Source organism: Schistocerca piceifrons, chromosome 2 (assembly GCF_021461385.2).
Source record: "Schistocerca piceifrons isolate TAMUIC-IGC-003096 chromosome 2, iqSchPice1.1, whole genome shotgun sequence".
NCBI lineage: Eukaryota > Metazoa > Arthropoda > Insecta > Orthoptera > Acrididae > Schistocerca > Schistocerca piceifrons.
Genome location: NC_060139.1, coordinates 78,967,992 through 78,982,108, shown reverse-complemented (window position 1 = coordinate 78,982,108; position 14,117 = coordinate 78,967,992).

The following is a 14,117-nucleotide window of genomic DNA, read 5'->3' as shown; positions in this document are numbered from 1 at the left end:
TGCGTCAATCCTATCTGGTAAAGATCCCACACCGCGCAGCATTATTCTAAAAGAGGAAGGACAAGCGTAGTGTAGGCAGTCTCTTTAGTAGGTCTGTTACATTTTCTGAGTGTCCTGCCAATAAAACGCAGTCCTTGGCTAGCCTTCCCCTCAACATTTTCTATGTGTTCCTTCCAATTTAAGTTGTTCGTAATTGTAATACCTAGGTATTTAGTTGGATTTACGGCCCATAGATTTGCCTGATTTAGCGTATAACCGAAGTTTAACAGATTCCTTTTAGCACTCACGTGGATGACCTCACACTTTTTGTTATTTAGGGACCGTTACAAATTTTCGCACCATACAGATATCTTTTCTAAACCGTTTTGCAATTTGTTTTGTTCTTCTGATGACTCTACTAGTCGATAAACGACAGCGTCAGCTGCAAACAGTCCGCCCCGATAGCTGAATGGTCAGCGTGGCGGATTGCCAGTCCTCTGGGTGCGGGTTCGATTCCCGGCTGGGTCGGGGAATTTTCTCCACCCAGGAACTGGGTGTTACGCTGTCCTCATCATCATCCTATCATCCTCATCGACTGCAGGTCCCCGAAGTGGCGTCAAATTGAATGAACGGCACCCGGTGAACAGCCTGCCCGACGGGGGGCCATAGCCACACGATTAAATAAATAAATCTGCAAACAACCTAAGACGGCTGCTCAGATTGTCTCCAAAATCGTTTATATAGACAAGGAACAGGAAAGGGCCTGTAACACTACCTTGGGGAACGCCGGAAATCACTTATGTTTCACTCGATGACTTCCCTTCAATTACTACGAACTGTGACCTCTCTGACAGGAAATCTCGAATCCAGTTACATAATTCAGACGATATTCCATAAGCATGCAATTTCATTACAAGGCGCTTATGTTGTACAGTGTCAAAAGTCTTCCAGAAATCCAGAAATACGGAATCAATCTTAAATCCCATGTCAATAGCACTCAACGTTTCATGTGAATAAAGAGATAGTTGTGTTTCACAAGAACGATGTTTTCTAATCCGTGTTGACTACGTGTCAATAGCCGGCCGCGGTGACCGAGCAGTTCTGGGCGCTTCAGTCCGGAACCGCGCGACTGCTGCGGTCGCAGGTTCGTATTCTGCCTCGGGTATGGATGTGTGTGATGTCCTTAGGTTAGTTAGGTTTAAGTAGTTCTAAGTTCTAGGGGACTGATGGCCTCAGATGTTAAGTCCCATAGTGCTCAGAGCCATTTGAACCATTTTGAACGTGTCAATAGACCGTTTTCTTCGAAGTAATTTATAATTTTCGAACATAATATATTTTCCAAAATCCTGCTGCATATCTGCGTTAACGATATAGTCATGTAATTTAGTGGATTACTCCTACTACATTTTTTACTATTAGTTTGACCTGTGGAACTTCCCAGTCTTTGGGTACGGATCTTTCATCGAGCGAGCGGTTGTATATGATGGTTAAGTATGGAGCTATTGATCAGCATACTCTGAAAGGAACCTAACTGGTATACAATCTGGACCGGAAGACTTGCTAAGAGTCGTCAAGCGCATTTCTCTGCTGTTTTAGCAGATATTCCCAATTTAGTTTTTGTAGAATCAGTCAAAACGATTGCTGTTGATCACATCTTTCATGCGATACCCAGTATCGACGGAAAGCGTCGGTTTGTTTCCCGTTACAAACAATATTATTTTTACAGTAAAATTTTACATGCCCCTTTGATAGAGTCGTCCCAGTTTCGTGAAGTCTGAAATTCGTTTTACCAATATGTATTAATAGAGATATTGAAATACGAGGAATAACCAGTAATCCAGCAATGACAGCACTGCCCTGGCTTGCTCTGACTGTTACTGCGAAACATGCAGCGCTACTGAATCACTGCTGGATTACTGTTAATTCTTCGAGTTTAACTGTCCTTGTAAATACAGGTCGATAAAACGAATATCGGAGTAGACTAATTTGGTTGCGCTCTATCGAATAGGCACATAAAATACCACTTAAAAATAATTCTGTATGTGATGGGAAACAAAGGTTCGTTGGTTGATTCGGGGGGGGGGGGGGGGGGGGAGCGGACAAAACAGTGAGGTCATAGGTGACATCGGATTAGAGAAGGATGGGGAAGGAAGTCGGCCGTGCCCCTTCGCAGGAACCATCGTGGCATTAACCTGAAGCGACTGAGGGAAATCACGAAAAACTTAAACCAGGATGGCCGGACGCGGGTTTGAACCATCGTCCTCCTGAATCCGAGTCCAGTGTGCTCCCCAGTGCGGCACCTCGCTCGGTGATGGGAAACACGCCTACGCTTTCTGTTGGCATTGGGAATCGCACGAAACACGTGGCGAGCAGTAATTGTTTGGGCTGACTTGAGGTACACAAGGCAAAAACTATTGGCTGAAACTGGTGCCTGTTCTTGCTTAGCAGCAACAATGTGAATTCAGCCGATGCTGATTACTCTTTCTTAGACCATATATACCTGAAGCAAAAGAACCCAAGATCAGCGCATACAGAGCGGCCTCGTATCAGACGAATGCACAACCAGAAAATCTTTGTCAGAACCGCTTAATGGGGACCATTTTTAATTCAGTTCTAGAACAACATGTTTCACACAAAACGTTTTTGAAGTCTACTGTATGTTAAAGGGCACTTGTTTGTACGAGGGTGAGTCAAATGAAAACTTCAAATATTTTTTAAATATTATTTATTGTGCAGAAGTTGTACAAAGCTGTATCACTTTTCAACATAATTTCCCCCACGCTCAATGCAAGTCCTCCAGCGCTTAGAAAGTGCATGAATTCCTTTAGAAAAAAATTCTTTTGGTAGTCCGCGCAACCATTCATGCACCGCGTGGCGTACCTCTTCGTCATAACGTAACTTCTTTCCTCCCATTGCGTCTTTGAGTGATCCTAACACATGGAAATCACTTGGTGATGAGGAATGGCGCCATTCCTTGCTCGCTCTCTTCGATTCCGGTTGGTGAAAATGAACCCAGGTTTCGTTCCCAGTAACGATTCTTGCAAGGAAGCCATCACCTTTTCGTTCAAAGCTCCGAAGAAGTTCTTCACAAGCATCAACACGTCGTTCTCTCATTTCAAGAGTCAGCTGCCGTGGCAACCATCTTGCAGACACTCTGTGAAACTGGAGCACATCATGCACAATGAGGTGTGCTGACCCATTACTATTCTATATACATGTTGCAATGTCATTCAGTGTCACTCGGCGGTTTTCCTTCACTATGGCTTCAACTGCTGCAATGTTCTGTGGAGTCACAACTCGTTGTGCCTGACCTGGACGAGGAGCGTCTTCCACTGAAGTCACACCACTTGCGAACATCCTACGCCATTCGTAGACTTGCTGCTGTGACAAACATGCACCACCGTACTGAACCTTCATTCGTCGATGAATTTCAATAGGTTTCACACCTTCACTACGCGAAAACCGAATAACAGAACGCCGTTCTTCCCTGGTGCAAGTCGCAAGTGGGGCGGCCATCTTTATACTGATACTGCGACGGTATGTGTGCATCTGCACTATGTTGGCACCTACAGGCCATTCTGGACGCTGTTTGTAGCACGCTTACCAACTTACAGGATAACGGCGCGAAATTTCGATTTGTTATTACAAATTTAAGGTTTTCATTTGACTCACCCTCGTATGTATAGAGAGTATTGGGCACTGCTAGGTTTATTACTTGCAACGACATTACTTCTGTGGTGTCACCGCCAGACACCACACTTGCTAGGTGGTAGCCTTTAAATCGGCCGCGGTCCGTTAGTATACGCCGGACCCGCGTGTCGCCACTGTCGGTGATAGCAGACCAAGCGCCGCCACAAGGCAGGTCTAGAGAGACTTCCTAGCACTCGCCCCAGTTGTACAACCGACTTTGCTAGCGATGGTTCACTGACAAAATACGCTCTCAGTTGCCGAGACGATAGTTAGCATAGCCTTCAGCTACGTCATTTGCTACGACCTAGCAAGGCGCCATTACCAGTTACTATTGATACTGAATTATGTACAGTCAAGAGCGACGCTCATCATTAATGGATTAAAGTTAATTATTCCACCAGCTACGTCCGTTTTTTCTAAATTCTAATTTCCTTGTCCTGTTCCAGACCTCACGCCAGCCTGCGTGAGCTAAAACGTGTGCCTTTCGGCTTCCTCTAATAATCGCGGTGCCAACCCACAACAACTTCCCCAACAGAATTAAAAAGAAATGCGCCTCACTAGACTAAACCTTTTGAGATCACTGGATACTATGTTGAGAAATAAATTGTTGTGTTCGCAAAAAAAAAAAAAAAAAAAAAAAGAATCGCTACATTTTCTATGACACGTTGACACGTAACAAGCCATGTTCGTTGGGTACGAAGCGCTTTGATCCCGCGAACTCTTCAGACATCGTAGGGCTCCTGTGTCACCTTGAAACTGCCACGTGCCTGCAGCACCTTTGGCCACCTGAGCAGAGAGGACTTCCCCATATGACAAGCTGCAGCCCTACCACGTGAGGAGCCGTCCGAAAAAGAGGCCAGAAGCCGTGTAAGGAAGAAGTCGCGTTCGTTAAGAGCCCGCCTGGCGATTTTCGTGGCTTTGCAAAGCTTCTTTTGTGCACCGCCAGTCCCATTGACGACCGCCGACTTCTTGTTATCTTGCTTCCACAATGAAGCGTTGGACGGAAACCCCGGTTGCACGACAATACATTCGGCAGTGAAGCGTTTCTAAAGCGTTCCATATTCTGCTGTTACATCACTATTCGGAGACATTCCTCGAGAGTGGTAGTGTATGAAAAGTGTCCGTGTGTCAGGAAAAAAAAAAAAAAAAACAGTATTCTTGATTCGTCACGCGTTATGATACTGACAGAAACTCTGACTAACGAGTCGTCTAATATGTAACCTATTGGTTTATTTTCACAACACGCAATTAGTGAACTATAAAACAAAGGGAGAAACTGTACGGGAAAACAAGATGTAGGTGTACCATCGATAGAAGTTGGAAATTCAGGTAACCGAATTCCAAAAATTGAAGCTTTTTGCTAAGTAATTGGTAACACATAACTCAGATGCTGTATCAAAGAATGTGAGTGGTGAATCATTTTGAATCATCCCTGGGCTCTAAGAGAAGGGCGAAGTTTGTCAAGCAGTAGCCCTAAATATCAGTCAGGTTGCAGTAAGCGTGGAAAGGTAATATCTTCTGTCAAAAAAAAAAAAAAAAAAAAACAAAAAAAAAAAAAAAAACAAACCTTGCGTGTTGTATTTGGAAGCTGTAGACTATGAAATTGTTTTAATGATAAAAGTGTCACAATCGTTGATGTTTATTAGTTTGAGGTGAGGTGAAAACAGTGGTTGATCTGTCATAGCCGGCCGGTGTGGCCCAGCGGTTCTAGGCACTTCAGTCTGGAAGCGCGCGACCGCTACAGTCGCAGGTTCGAAACCTACCTCGAGCATGGGTGTGTGTGGTGTCCTTAGGTAAGTTAGGTTTAAGCAGATGAAATGTTTGCAACCATATTTCTGACATGAGCACAATTGCAAAACAATTATGCTGGAGCTGGCAGCATTGTGAGTGCATAACAAAGTTGACAAACGAGGTTCTCATGTAGCTAAGAAGAGGGGATGCTATACTTTCAGTTTCCCTTTCAACTTCGCCATAAAAAAAAATCGAATATAAAACATTTTTTTACGATTTATGAGGGCACTAGCGAATAAGAAAACAAACTTCGTTGCCAAAATTGTTTACTGATATGTAAATATACATTTACACACAGAAAGCAATGCCTCCTTTATGTTTGTTTGGTGTAGTTTTAGTAACATCCAGTTTAATTTTTAACAATTTCTGAATGTCTGAATCAATGTAAGAAATGAGTCAATGTATAAAATGTATTGCATAACAGGTACTTTTTAGCTGCCTTTTTAAATAAGTGTATTTTTGCAATTTCTTTAATCTCTTTTGGTAATTTTTGTACAGTTTTATTCCTTGGCAGAAAATGCTGTTTTGAGTCTTATGTGTATTTTTTCTTGTGTGTTGTCGAATTCTAATAAATAAGTAACTTTTGTTATAAAATATCTGTCGCGTTGCCTCAACAATTAGTTCTGTCCCCAGGAATTTTATTTTGGCTTTTGTGTGCTGCATTGTTAAGGCATTCCACAAACTTTCGGGTGTAAGGTGGCAACTCGTCTCCATATTCCAGTGGAATTTGTGCACGGAAACTAAAGTCTACCATTTTAGCAAATGAAAACCTGTAAAATGTAATTATCGCATCAGTTTTAAACTTGGAAAATGGGTTTTCTGTTGCTAGATGCAATATGTTGAGACCACCACACGTTGATACAGTACAAAAATCCCTCTTAAGGAGACCCCGATGGGAATGGAGGTTTATAAACAGATTTTTCATTTTTTCATTTTATTTTAGCAAACAGCTTGGAATCCATTGTTTTCTGTGAGGTGAGTGCATGGAATAGAAACACACAGCCACAGAACGTACCAGCGTGACTTCAAACACTTTGTTACAGGAAATGTTCAAAATGTCCTCCGTTAGCGAGGATACATGCATCCACCCTCCGTCGCATGGAATCCCTGATGCGCTGATCCAGCCCTGGAGAATGGCGTATTGTATCACAGCCGTCCACAATACGAGCACCAAGAGTCTCTACATTTGGTACCGGGATTGCGTAGACAAGAGCTTTCAAATGCCCCCATAAATGAAAGTCAAGAGGGTTGAGGTCAGGAGAGCGTGGAGGCCATGGAATTGGTCCGCCTCTATCAATCCATCGGTCACCGAATCTGTTGTTGAGAAGCGTACGAACACTTCGACTGAAATGTGCAGGAGCTCCATCCTGCATGAACCACATGTTGTGTCGTGCTTGTAAAGGCACATGTTCTAGCAGCACAGGTAGAGTATCCCGTATGAAATCGTGATGACGTGCTCCATTGAGCGTAGGTGGAAGAACAAACTAAAATGTGCTCTAACATGGAAATTAAGCGTTTCCGGACTCATGTCCACATAACATCTTTTTTTATTTGTGTGTGAGGAATGTTTCCTTAAAGTTTGGCCGTACCTTTTTGTAACACCCTGTATGTACATTTTCAACTATACACTGTGTTAAAAGTAAGTTGTAAGTTTTACTTGAAAATATGCAAGTACTTGTTCTTTCTTCCCATTTTGGTCATCAATCTTCTGACTGGTTTGATACGGCCCGCCATGAATTCCGCTCCTGTGCCAACCTCTTCATCTCAGAATAGCAGTTCCAACTTACGTCCTCAATTATTTGCTGGATGTATTACAATCTCTGTCTTCCTCTGCAGTTTTTGCCCTCTACAGCTCCCTCTAGTACCATGGAAGACACTCTCTGATGACTTAACAGACGTCCTATCATCCCGTGCCTTCTCCTTGCCAGTGTTTCCCACATGTTCCTTCCCTCTCCGATTCTGCGTAGAACCTCCTCATTCCTTACCTCATCAGTCCACCTAATTTTCAACATTTGCCTGTAGCACATCATCTCAAATAATTCGATTCTCTTCTGTTCCGGTTTTCCCACAGCCCATGTTTCACTATCATACAGTGCCGCACTCCAGACGTACATTCACAGAAATTTCTCGCTCAAATTAAAGGCCATGTTTGATACTACTAGACTTCTCTCAGCCAGGAATGCCCTTTTTGCCAGTGCTAGTGTGCATTTGATATCTCTTTGCTCCGTCCGTCATTTCTTGTTTTGTGCCAAGTTAGAACAATTCCCTAACTTCATCTGCTTCGTGACCGCCAATTCTGATGTTAAGTTTCTCACTGGTCTCATTCCTGCTACTTCTCATTACTGTCGTCTTTCTTCGATCTACTGTCTGTTCATATTTTTTACTCATTAATTGTTCATTCCATTCAGCCGACCGTGTAATTCTTCTTCACTTTCACTCAGGATAGCAATGTCATCAGCGAATAGTATCATTGACATTCTTTCACCTTGAATTTTAAATACACTCCTCAACCTTTGTTTTACTTCCATCATTGCTTCTTCGATGTACAGACTGAAGAGTAGCGGCGAAAGGCTACACCCTTGTCTTACAGCCCGCCGCTTCAGTCCGGAACCGCGCGACTGCTACGGTCGCAGGTTTGAATCCTGCCTGGGGCATGGATGTGAGTGATGTCCTTAGGTTAGTTAGATTTAAGTAGTTCTAAGTTCTAGGGGACTGATGACCTCAGATGTTAAGTCCCATAGTGCTCAGAGCCATTTGAACCATTTTTTGAACCTGTCTTACACTCTATGTAATCCAAGCACTTCGTTCTTGGTCGTCCACTCTTACTACTCCCTCTTGGCTCTTGCACATATTCTATATTACCCTTCTCTCCCTATTGCTTATCCCTATTTTTCTCAGAATTTAGAACACCTTGTACCATTGTTGAACGCTTTTTCCAAGTCGACATATCCCTTGAACGTGCCTTGATTTTTCTTTAGTCTTGCTTCCGCTATTAATCGCAACGTCTGAATTGCCTCTTTGGTACCTTTACCTTTAGTAAAACCAAAGTGATCGTCACCTAACACATACTCTCATTCTTCTGTATATTATTCCTGTCAGCAACTTGGACGAATGAGCTGTTAAGCTGATTGTGTGATAATTCTCGCACTTGTCATTTCTTGCAGTCTTCGGGTCTGTGTGGGTGATATTTTTCCTAAAATCAGATAGTCTGCCACCAACTCATACCTTCTACACACCAACGTGAATAGTGGTTCTGTTGCCACTACCCCTAATGATTTTAGACATTATAATGGAATGTTGTCTATCCCCTCTGCCTTATTTGATCTTAAGTCCTCCAAAGTTCATTTAAATTCTGATTCTAATTCTGGATCACTATCTCTTATAAATCAACTCCTTTTCTTCTTCTATCACGTCAGACAAATCTTCCTCCTCATAGAGGCTTTCAATGTACTCCTTCCACTTTTCTGCTCTCTCCTCTGCATTTAACAGCGGAATTCCCGTTGTACTTTTAATGTTAGCGCCCTTGCTTTTAATGTCACCAACGGTTTTTAGACTTTCCTGTATGCAGAGTCAGTCCTTCCGACAATCACTTCTTTTTAAATTTCTTCACATTTTTCATCCACCATTTCATCTTAGCTTCCCTGCCCGTCCTATTTATTTTATTCCTCAGCTACATCTATTTCTGTATTCCAGAATTTCCCTGAACATTTTTGTACTTCCTTCTTTCATCGATCAACTGAAGTACACTCCTGGAAATGGAAAAAAGAACACATTGACACCGGTGTGTCAGACCCACCATACTTGCTCCGGACACTGCGAGAGGGCTGTACAAGCAATGATCACACGCACGGCACAGCGGACACACCAGGAACCGCGGTGTTGGCCGTCGAATGGCGCTAGCTGCGCAGCATTTGTGCACCGCCGCCGTCAGTGTCAGCCAGTTTGCCGTGGCATACGGAGCTCCATCGCAGTCTTTAACACTGGTAGCATGCCGCGACAGCGTGGACGTGAACCGTATGTGCAGTTGACGGACTTTGAGCGAGAGCGTATAGTGGGCATGCGGGAGGCCGGGTGGACGTACCGCCGAATTGCTCAACACGTGGGGCGTGAGGTCTCCACAGTACATCGATGTCGTTGCCAGTGGTCGGCGGAAGGTGCACGTGCCCGTCGACCTGGGACCGGACCGCAGCGACGCACGGATGCACGCCAAGACCGTAGGATGCTACGCAGTGCCGTAGGGGACCGCACCGCCAGTTCCCAGCAAATTAGGGACACTGTTGCTCCTGGGGTATCGGCGAGGACCATTCGCAACCGTCTCCATGAAGCTAGGCTACGGTCCCGCACACCGTTAGGCCGTCTTCCGCTCACGCCCCAACATCGTGCAGCCCGCCTCCAGTGGTGTCGCGACAGGCGTGAATGGAGGGACGAATAGAGACGTGTCGTCTTCAGCGATGAGAGTCGCTTCTGCCTTGGTGCCAATGATGGTCGTATGCGTGTTTGGCGCCGTGCAGGTGAGCGCCACAATCAGGACTGCATACGACCGAGGCACACAGGGCCAACACCCGGCATCATGGTGTGGGGGGCGATCTCCTACACTGGCCGTACACCACTGGTGATCGTCGAGGGGACACTGAATAGTGCACGGTACATCCAAACCGTCATCGAACCCATCGTTCTACCATTCCTAGACCGGCAAGGGAACTTGCTGTTCCAACAGGACAATGCACGTCCGCATGTATCCCGTGCCACCCAACGTGCTCTAGAAGGTGTAAGTCAACTACCCTGGCCAGCAAGATCTCCGGATCTGTCCCCCATTGACCATGTTTGGGACTGGATGAAGCGTCGTCTCACGCGGTCTGCACGTCCAGCACGAACGCTGGTCCAACTGAGGCGCCAGGTGGAAATGGCATGGCAAGCCGTTCCACAGGACTACATCCAGCATCTCTACGATCGTCTCCATGGGAGAATAGCAGCGTGCATTGCTGCGAAAGGTGGATATACACTGTACTAGTGCCGACATTGTGCATGCTCTGTTGCCTGTGTCTATGTGCCTGTGGTTCTGTCAGTGTGATCATGTGATGTATCTGACCCCAGGAATGTGTCAATAAAGTTTCCCCTTCCTGGGACAATGAATTCACGGTGTTCTTATTTCAATTTCCAGGAGTGTATTTCTTCTGTTACCCATGGTTTCTTCACAGTTACCTTCTTTGTACCTATCTTTTTCTTTCCAACTTCTCTGGTTGCCCTTTTTAGAGTTGTCCATTCCTCTTCAACTGTAGCGCCTACTGAGCTATGCCCTATTGCTGTATCTATAGCCTTAGAGATCTTCAAGAGTATCTCGTCATCCCTTAGTACTTCCGTATCCCACTCCTTTGCGTATTGATTCTTAGTGACTAATCTCTTAAACTTCAGCCTACTCTTCATCACTGCTACATTGTGATCTGAATCTATATCTGGTCCAGGGTACGCCTTACAAGCAAGTATCTGATTTCGGAACCTTTATCTGACCATGATGTAATCTAACTGAAGTCTTCCCGCATCCCCCGGTCTTTTCCAAGTATACATCCTCCTCTTGTGGTACTTGAACAGAGTATTCGCTATTAATAGCCTAAATTTATTACAGAACTCAATTAGTCTTATTCCTCTATGATTCCTTCGTCCAAGACCATATTCTCGTGCAACCTTTTCTCCTACTCCTACCCCTACAATTTCGTGCCAGTCCCCCGTGACTATTAATTTTCATCTCCCTTTACGTACTGTGTTACTGTTTCAGTATCCCCATATACTTTCTCTGTTTCCTCATCTTCGGCTTGCGATATCGGCATGTATACCTGAACTATCGTTGTCGCTGTTGGTTTGCTCTTTATTCTGATAAGAACAACCTTATCGCTGAACTGTTCACAGTAACATAATCTCTGCTCTACCTTCGTATTCATAACGAATCCTACTCCCGTTATACAATTTTCCACTGCTGTTGATTTTATCCTATACTGATCTGACCAGAAATCCTTGTCTTCTTTCCAAAAAAATGGCTCTGAGCACTATTTGACTTAGCATCTGAGGCCATCAGTCGCCTCGAACATTGAACTACTTAAACCTAACTCACCTAAGGACATCACACACATCCATGCCCGAGACAGGATTCGAACATGTGACCGTAACGGTCGCGCGGTTCCAGGCTGAAGCGCCTAGAACCGCTCGGCCAAAGTGGCCGGCAGTCTTCTTTTCATTTCACTTCACTGACCCCCTACTGTATCTAGATAGAGCCTTTGCATTTCCCTTTTCAGATTTTCTAGCTCCCTACCACGTTCAAGCTTCTGACATTGCATGCCCCGACTCGTAGAAAATTATCCTTTCGTTGATTATTCAATTTTTTTTCTCATAGTCACCTTCCCTTGGCAGTCCCCTCCCGGAGATCCGAATGGGAGACTATTTCGGAATCTTTTGCCACTGGAAAGATCAATTACAGGCCACATGTCCTGTGCATACACGTTACGTGTGTTTAATGCAGTGGTTTCCATTGCTTTCTGCGTCCTCATTCGGTTGATCATTGCTGATTCTTCCGTCTTTACGGGCTGTTTCCTATCCACAGGACATAAGAGACCACTGAACCTCTGTCGGCTCCTTCGCCCTCTTTGACAAGGCCGTTGGCAAAATGAGGGTATGCGGCCGCCCATGCTGATTATTAATTAAAAATTTAACTATGGCGGGTTTCGATCCAGGGACCGAGAACGTTTTGATCACCAAGCGAAGACGCTACCACCCTTTTTCTCTGATATCATTTTGTTCGTTGCATTTGTCCGGGGCGGACGTCCCATGACACCTGTTCTAGTTCATCGTTGATCCGTTCACTCAGTCTTTCTATTGCAGAGGGCAGCTAACCTTCTGACCGAACATGCTGAGTTACCATGCCGGCGAACTCCCTAGACCAGGTGTCTCTATTATGTGCAATCTCACACAACATTACAGATGAAGAAAATTAGATACATAAACGTACGGCCGTTCACACATACGAATGCACACACACACATACATACACACAAACACGCACGTACACATTCACACGCACGTACACATTCACACGCACGTACACATTCACACGCACGTACACAATCACACGCACACGCACAGACGCACACACACGCACAGACGCACACACACGCACAGAGAGGGGGAGAGAGAGATAGAGAGAGAGAGAGAGAGAGAGCAGGAACTTACAGTTAACACTAAGTAGTGGATCCACTTTGCATTTCTCGTGCATTAGGCTCGGTATTCTAACCTACATTGAGACGACAAAAGTCAGGGCTAGCGATATGCAAAGAAGCAGATGGCAGTAGCATCGGGTATACAAGACATAAAACGCCAGTGCGTTGGCGCAGCTGTCATTTACACTCAGGTGATTCAAGTGAAAAGGTGTCCGGCGTGATTATGACTGCACGACGGGAGTTAACAGACCTGGAATTTGGAATGGTAGTTGGAGCTAGACGCATGTGACATTCCATTTCGGAAATCGTTAGGGAATTGAATCTTCCGAGGTCGACAGTATCAAGAGTGTGTCGAGAATACCAAATTTCAGACATCACCTCTGACTACAGACAACGCAGAGGCCGTCAACCTTCACTTAACGACCGAGAGCAGTCGCGTTTGCCTAGAGTTGTCAGTGCTAACAGACAAGCAACACCGCGTGAAATAACCGCAGAAATCAATGTGAGATGTGCGACGAAATTATCCGTTAGGACAGTGGGGCGAAATTTGGCGTTAATGGGCTATAGCAGCGGACAACTGACGCGAGTGCCTCTCATAGCAACACGACATCGCATGCAACGCCTCTCCTAGGCTCGTGACCATAGCGGTTGGACACTATACGACTGAAAGCCATGGCCTGGTCAGATACGTCCCGATTCCAGCTGATAAGAACTAATGGTACGTTTGGAGTGTGGCGCAGATCTCACGAACCCATGGACGCAAGGTGTCAACAAGTCACTGTGCAAGCTGGTAGTGGCTCTATAATGGTGTGGGCTATGTTCACATGGAATAGACTGGGTCGCTAACTGTGAATGGTTATGTTCGGCTGTTTGGAGATCATTTGCAGTCATTCATGGACATCGTGTTCCCAAATAAAGATGCAATTCTTATCAATGACAATGCGCCACATCACCGGATTTGAAGCACATTCTGGACAATGCGAGTTAATGGCCTGGCCACCCAGATCGGCCGACATGAATCCAATCGAAACGTTTATGTGGCATAACTGAGTGGTCAATTCGTGCACGAAATCCTGCGCTGGCAACACTTCTGGAATTATGGACGGCTATAAAGGCAGCATGGGTCAACATGTCAGCAAGGGACTTCCAACAACTTGTTGAGTCCACGCCAAGTTGAACTCCTGCACTATGCTGGACAAAAGGAGGTCCGACCCTATATTAAGTAGTTTATCATGACGCACTCGCATGTCACCTCAGTGTTATATGAAACCAAAATAATCGTCGGAGAATAGTCCATTGTAGATCTAAGGTAACGCTACAGATTAGTACAAACGCGATTTCAGGCGACCACTAACTATATCCCAATTGTCCCCTCCAAAATTTCGTTTAGTCACTCAGTGTCATCCGTTGCTTCACAGACCAACAGCATCAAGGGAAGTGGACAATCTGACA